The 7,464-nt window shown below is 30.1% G+C and overlaps 1 protein-coding gene across 1 annotated transcript in view; it reads left to right on the top strand.

The window, feature by feature from the left end:
* Nucleotides 1-329: 329 nt before the first annotated feature.
* Nucleotides 330-7,464, top strand: part of sha (shavenoid) — a 70,603-nt gene continuing 63,468 nt past the window's right edge. The window contains exon 1 of the mRNA XM_075311077.1: nucleotides 330-1,223. The gene's annotated coding sequence lies outside the window, so the exon portion shown is untranslated. The remainder of the gene's footprint in view (nucleotides 1,224-7,464) is intronic.

Here is a 7,464-nt window from a genome sequence, read left to right as displayed (position 1 = left end):
TCAAGTGTTAACAATACGAAGCAAACTACCAACCGGCCAATTGTCTAGACCTCTTAGCTTGCATTTCATTGTTTACCGTTCATCAAAGAAAAAGCTTTGGCTTAAAAGAAAATCAAAGAAAAACAAGCATAGATGCAAGTCGTCGTGGATGTTGTCGTCGTTGTCGTTGTTCAAAACATTAGATTTTTCTTAGACCAAAGTCGTTGTAAGACAACAGCAACATCTTCGGCAGACGCAAGTCACAAGTGGCTTTGAATGACGTTACGTACGTCTGGTTAGATGGCTAACTTCTGTTGTGTGGTGTGTCTTCTTATTGGTGCTATGGCCAAAAGCCAGTACAGATAGACCAATGAAGAAGTTAGGCTTACACGAAGTGAACATTCAGTCTAATAGCGGCGACCTTGATGGACATAGACGCGCGTGAAATAGAGAAAAATAAAAGAAAATCAGCAAAAATTGGAAATCATTTGCAAGCCAAAAAAAAAAAAGAAAATTATCAACTCATCACAAAAGGGTATCCCAAGGGAGAAAAAGTGAATTGATGTATGCAACATTAAATTTGGATTAGTGTGACACAGAAATATAGGTCAAGGCAAAATGTGAATTAACAACTCATACAAAAATAATAAATTTTAATTTAAAAAAAAAAATTAAAGGAGATAAAGTGACATAGCTATTAAAGAAAATATTTTAAATATTTTAAAAATCTATAGAAATTTTTTCTTACAAACAAGTGTATAAATTCTGATAGTGTTAATGATAATTGACAAGATAAAAACATGAAATTAATTTGAATATTAAAAAATGTTTCACTGAAAAATGTTTCATAAAAAAACAAATAAAAATAATTGAAGTATTAAATAAGATATTTCGTGATTAGAGGAAGAATTGTTTTACAACATTTTTATCTAAAATAAAAACAAAGAAAAAATCAATATGAAAATTCTAAAGCTAAAAATCATTATTATTCTTAAGCCAAATAATGAAAAAACGGTTCAAGAATTTTTGGAACAGAGATGATAAGAAATAATTGGAATATCTGCTGAAACTAAAACAATGTACGCACAGATTTTAGTGAAAATATGTGAAAAATAATGTGAAAACAATTTTTAAAAATTTTAAGGAATACATTAAAAAAAAAAAAACTAAATACAAAAATTATAAACACAGAAATAACAAAGAAGGATTACATGTGCATGAAATTTAATAAACCGTCTTAAGAGGTGAGTCATTTTAAAAAATTTCAGTATTTAAAGGAATTAGTGTTACTGAAAGTCACATATTAAAGTGATTTTTATTATTCTGATAAAAAGGAAATAAAAAACAATAAGAATTTATTTTATCAATTTGTTAAAAACACGTATAAAAAATTAAAGTGTCGGAGAGCCTTTGCCATAGGTTATATGACATCGTAAACAAAACCTAATAAATTGGTTTTAATTAAAATATGTGAAGGATATCATAAAAAATATATATTCTTCCAAATAAAAAAATAAGAATTTGAGGTTTATGCCATCTTTTAAAATTTGACTAAAATCTTAAAGCCCTTCAAAATCGCTTCAAAATTATGATTTTCCATGTATTTTCTTGGATTCATATTTTTGGTAGACCCATTTCACGTAGATTTTAATTATAACCCAGCAAAAAAAATTGGAAGTTGTTCCACAAACATTTCTTTTAAAGCTCATCCCAGAATCCCCCATCGAGTTTTTTCAACTTCCGATGCAGTTCTTTTGGACAAGTCCACAAACATTTCTTCTAAAGCGCATAGTGGGATCCCCCAATGATTTTTGTCCACTTCCGATGCAGTCCTTTTAGACAAGTGCACAAACATTTCTTCTAAAGCGCATCTTGGGATCCCCCAATGATTTTTTTCTATTTCCGATGCAGTCCTTGTGGACAAGTATTACAAAGAACGCAATCAGGCTATTTTAAGTGCAATTAAATTTTACAAAAAAAAAAAAATAGAAAACTAATAAAAAACTAAAAAAATAGAAAATTAATAAAAAAGTAAAAAAAAATTCATTGAGAAGGTTTTGCAAATTACGAGAATGTTTAATTTTTTTGTTGATTTTTAATGGAAGAAATTTATTTATACGAAAATATATGCCGAAAATAAAAAATAAAAACCATGCATGATATAAAATACAATTTTTTAGAAAAATATTTGATAAAAAAATTGCTGCTGGTGAGATTTGAACCTGCGTTTCTTATTTTTTCGTTCATACTAATAAAGAACATCTCGAGAAGCAATTAGAATGTTATTCCTTGGTGCTTATTACGATCATATCACAAACATTTGAATTGACCTTTCGACGCTTTATGTTCAATGGCGTTTGTGGCTGAGTGTGCTAAGGCGTTCTGTTATGGTGCCAGCAAACCCAGGTTCAACCCCTGGTCGGAGCGAAAAAGTTTTTCAAATTGTAAAAATTAGATAATAGGAAAATAATTGTGTAATAAAACATATGGATAAAAAAAAGTGAAATTGGTTGAAAAAAATTTGTTTTTTTTCGCTTTTTAAATTTCTTCATTCAATTTAACTTCAGGGCACAACTTCTAAAGCAATTCAAAGGATCCAAAAAGGTAGCACTTCCGTCCTATGACAAGCCCATGTAAAATTCATTGGAGATTATCCAAGTTTGCACTACTTCCGGATCACAGATTGGGGATCCAAACTACGTTTTTCGAAACTCTTTTTTTGCTGGGAAATAATAGTAATAATAAAAAAATTGAAGTGAGTCTTCCCTCAAATATATGGTTCAGTCAGCGCAACCGCTGCAGAAAGATAAATGCATTAATCAAAAGCCGTCTACAGTTCATAGAAAAATATCAACAATATTTTTTCAATTACAACTTTTAAATGAATTTTAAAACGTTTTCAATTAAACATCTAAATGATTGAACAAATTTTTTAATCAAACCAAAAATCAATCTCAAAAAATTAAATCACAATTAGTTTATTTCATTGACGTTGGTGGTTACTACTATTATTTCTGTTTTAAATAAATTTCAATTAAAAATTAATTGCATCGATTATTTTAGTAATTGAAGACAAAAATAATTTTTTTATGTGTTGTTGTAATAAAATTATCTCTGTGCTTTTTAATTGTGATTTTCATAAGACGTTACCCAGCAAAAAAAGAACTTCCAAAAAAGTAGTTTGGATCCCCAATCTGTGATCCGGAAGTAGTGCAAACTTCCATCATCTTCAATGAATTTTACATGGGCTTGTCATAGGACGGAAGTACTCCATTTTTTGGATCCTTTGCATTGCTTTAGACGTTGTGCCCTGGAAGTTAATTTGAATGAAGAAATTTAAAAAGCGAAAAAAAAACAATTTTTTATCAACCAATTTTTTTAGTTTTCTATTTTTTTGTAAAATTTAATTGTACAAAATTTGCACTTCAAAAAGCCTGATTGCGTTCTTTCTAATACTTGTCCACAAGGACTGCATCGGAAGAAGAAAAAAATCATTGGAGGATCTCAAGATGCGCTTTAGAAGAAATGTTTGTGTACTTGTCCAAAAGGACTGCATCGGAAGTGGAAAAAATCATTGGGGGATCCCACGATGCGCTTTAGAAGAAATGTTTGTGGGCTTGTCCAAAAGGACTGCATCGGAAGTTGAAAACACTCAATGGGGGATTCTGGGATGGGCTTTAAAAGAAATGTTTGTGGAACAACTTCCAATTTTTTTTGCTGGGTACCTATTCTTTGGGGAACTGAAGTTATGTATTAAGAAATAAAATTAGTAATTCTTTTATTAATGATTCTAAATATTAATTTAAATATTTTGAGCTTTTATATAATATTAGTATATCTGAAAGTTGTTCTATGCAAAAGAAAAGTCTATTCTTAAACCAATTCCAAAATTAATTTAAGTTTTTTTTTTGCAAAAATTTTACTTTGTTGAAGTTTATTTTTAAAATTATTCAAGAAATTTTCTCCAGCCCAAAGAAATTTTCTTTTTTTTAAGCCCAAAGAAATTTTCTTTATTTTAACTAAAAGTGAGTATAAATTTTTATAGCGCTCAAATAAGATTAATGTTTACTAAAGCAGAAGAACATTATGTACTTTTCTCAAAAATAATAAGAATAAAAATTGAACCTTTAAAAACATGTTCATCATGATTTAAATTTCTGGATTCAGGATCGACTTCAAATTATGCCATGTTCCCAGTTAAAAGCGTCTTTAAAATAAAGTCTTGATTTAATAATTTTTAATAAGTTTTTGAATACGTTTCAGCTTTGTAGTTAAGTTACGCAAAATCATATAATTTGATCTAATTTTAAATTAGATTTTCGTACAATTGATTAGGGCAAATTGACCTCAAGTAAAGATATCCTTTTTAAAGTAGAATCTCCTAATTCTAAGGACAAACGCTTTGAATAAATAATTTATCGACTTTTGGTCAATGAGTAAAATGCTTAGAAATTCGTCTTCCATACCGAGCAACACCCGCATTCATTTTTTAAAGACTGAAAATCTTTGGGCTCAAGACAAAATACTTTCCAGTGCACTCAAAAATAAGTTTGCTGGGATTCAAAGATGTTAACCTTCCCTTAAGGATTTTGGTATTGATTCCGAACCAAAGAAAATACAAACACTGTTTAGGGAGCTATTAACCAAAATCTAAATCTCTTTTTGAGGTCTATTAAGAAAGCTACATGTAAATGTCAGTTTAAAAATCCAAATTATACACAAACACAAAGGATTACACGTATTCAAAGATTTTAATCTTCTCTTAAGGATTTTGGTATTGATTCTGCACCAACGATGCTGTTCTTCAAAATTAAGAGATATAAGCCTTAAATCTGGGCTGCATACATTTAAAATTAGGATACATATCGCGTTTACCTAATTTCCGTTTTGTTTTTGCGATATTTCAAAATTTAAAAACAAAGATGCAAAATCCTCAAAACAATTATTAGCCAATTTTTACATCTTTTTATCTGTAATCCTATGATTCAAAATTTTTTCTTTAATTTAAAGAATATTTGCCTTACTTCAAAGACGCAAAGATTTGTGTCCTAAATTTAATGAAAATACTTAAAGTAAATATTACGGATTTTTTAAATTAAAGATTCCTTATTTTAATGAAATGTGTCCTTGAAACTGTTGTGTGCCCTAAAAGTTAGGTTTCTTTCATATTAAGTCACTAATGTATGATCAACCATTTACTCTATCCGTTGTTTTGTGGCAAAACAATGCGATGAATGATTGATAAAAAATAAAAAGGAAAGATATGTCCTGCCATGTACTGTGTTATTATCCCAAGTTGCAGGTCAACTTGAAAATTGTTGCCGAAATTTTGTTTCTAATGTCCATATTAACTTTCAACAGGTGTTAAATTTCTATAAATTCACACCTGCCACAATATGGTGGCTTATAAATCATATTCTAATGACATGTTCCGTAACAAAATAGGCTAGTGACCCCCACTGCTAATGTTGCCATCATCACGAATTAAGCAATGCCTTTTGAATTCTGACCATAAACCGCATTTCCATGATTTTTTATTTCAATTTTGTTGTTCTTACTACACACCATGGCCAGAAAACTCAACAAATAGAATAAAAATAATTAAACATAAATTCAAGAATCCATATAAACTAGTGGGGTGTTCGGTGAACAAGTAAGTGAAAAATGTGAAAACAATGTGAGTACAATTTCATTCAAACGAATAGAGCGCATGTGTAGATTTTTCGTTGTTGTTTTTGGTTTATTAATGCAATGCGATGGCGCGCTTGAAGATTTCAGTAAGCAGAAATCATAACTGTGTTTATGTTTCCGCATATGAGATAAAATACCACCAGCAGTAACTACAACAACAAAAACAACTGCAAAAATAAATTCACAGCAAAGCAACAACATTAAAATACAATATATATGGATAATATATTTAAGTTTCTTCTTCAATGATCCGTCGGTTTTTACATTTACAATGCGAGAGAAGTCCGAAACGATGCTGGTACACATAGAAATAAAGTTTATGATATCATTGCTGAATATGAGGCGTATATATCAGTGGCTTTAAATATTTTCAATGGTGCAAGAAAAATGTGCATTTCATAAATTTGGATTCGTGACAGTCCCATTTCGATTATATAAATATTTTAGAAAATGGGTAAATAATTTTTTGGTGTAATATGCTATAGGTAATCTATCTTAGTGATTCAGTATAGTATAATAATAGCTGTTTAGATGATAATCCTTTAAGTTTTTTGCTTAGAAAAAATTTAGAAAAATCGCGATGTAATTTTCATATTCCTAACGATGCTCCAACTTTTTCTTTAATAATGTAAAAATATTCTTTCACAAAATAAAACAAGTAAGGAAAGTCTAAAGTCGGGCGGGGCCGACTCTATTATACCACTTTGTAGATCTAAATTTTCGATACCATATCACATCCGTCAAATGTGTTGGGTGCTATATATATAAAGGTTTGTCCCAAATACATACATTTAAATATCACTCGATTTGGACAGAATTTCATAGACTTTTACAAAATCTATAGACTCAAAATTTAAGTTGGCTAATGCACTAGGGTGGAACACAATTTTAGTAAAAACAAGTAAGGAAAGTCTAAAGTCGGGCGGGGCCGACTATATTATACCCTGCACCACTTTGTAGATCTAAATTTTCGATACCATATCACATCCGTCAAATGTGTTGGGTGCTATATATAAAGGTTTGTCCCAAATACATACATTTAAATATCACTCGATTTGGACAGAATTTGATAGACTTTTACAAAATCTATAGACTCAAAATTTAAATTGGCTAATGCACTAGGGTGGAACACAATTTTAGTAAAAAAAACTATGGGAAGCATTTAAATCTGAAGCAATTTTAAGGAAACTTCGCAAAAGTTTATTTATGATTTATCGCTTGATATATATGTATTAGAAGTTTAGAAAAATTACAGTCATTTTTACAACTTTTCGACTAAGCAGTGGCGATTTAACAAGAAAATGTTGGTATTTTGACCATTTTTCGAAATCAGAAAAACATACATATGGGAGCTATATCTAAATCTGAACCGATTTCAATCAAATTTGGCACGCATAGCTACAATGCTAATTCTACTCTCTTTGCAAAATTTCAACTAAATCGGGGTTAAAAATTGGCCTCTGTGATTATATGAGTGTAAATCGGGCGAAAGCTATATATGGGAGATATATCCAAATCTGAACCGATTTCAACCAAATTTGACACGCATAGCAACAATACTAATTCTACTCCCTGTGCAAAATTTTAACTAAATCGGAGTTAAAAATTGGCCTCTGTGGTCATATGAGTGTAAATCGGGCGAAAGCTATATATGGGAGCTATATCTAAATCTGAACCGATTTCAACCAAATTTGGCACGCATATCCACAATGCTAATTCTACTCCCTGTGCAAAATTTCAACTAAATCGGAGCAAAAAATTGGCCTCTGTGGTCATATGAGTGTAAATCGGGCG

The sequence above is a fragment of the Haematobia irritans genome, chromosome 5, assembly GCF_050003625.1.
Source record: "Haematobia irritans isolate KBUSLIRL chromosome 5, ASM5000362v1, whole genome shotgun sequence".
In the NCBI taxonomy this organism is placed as follows: domain Eukaryota; kingdom Metazoa; phylum Arthropoda; class Insecta; order Diptera; family Muscidae; genus Haematobia; species Haematobia irritans.
The sequence above is the reverse complement of the archived record's forward strand: the minus strand, read 5'-3'. Positions and strand labels throughout refer to the sequence as shown.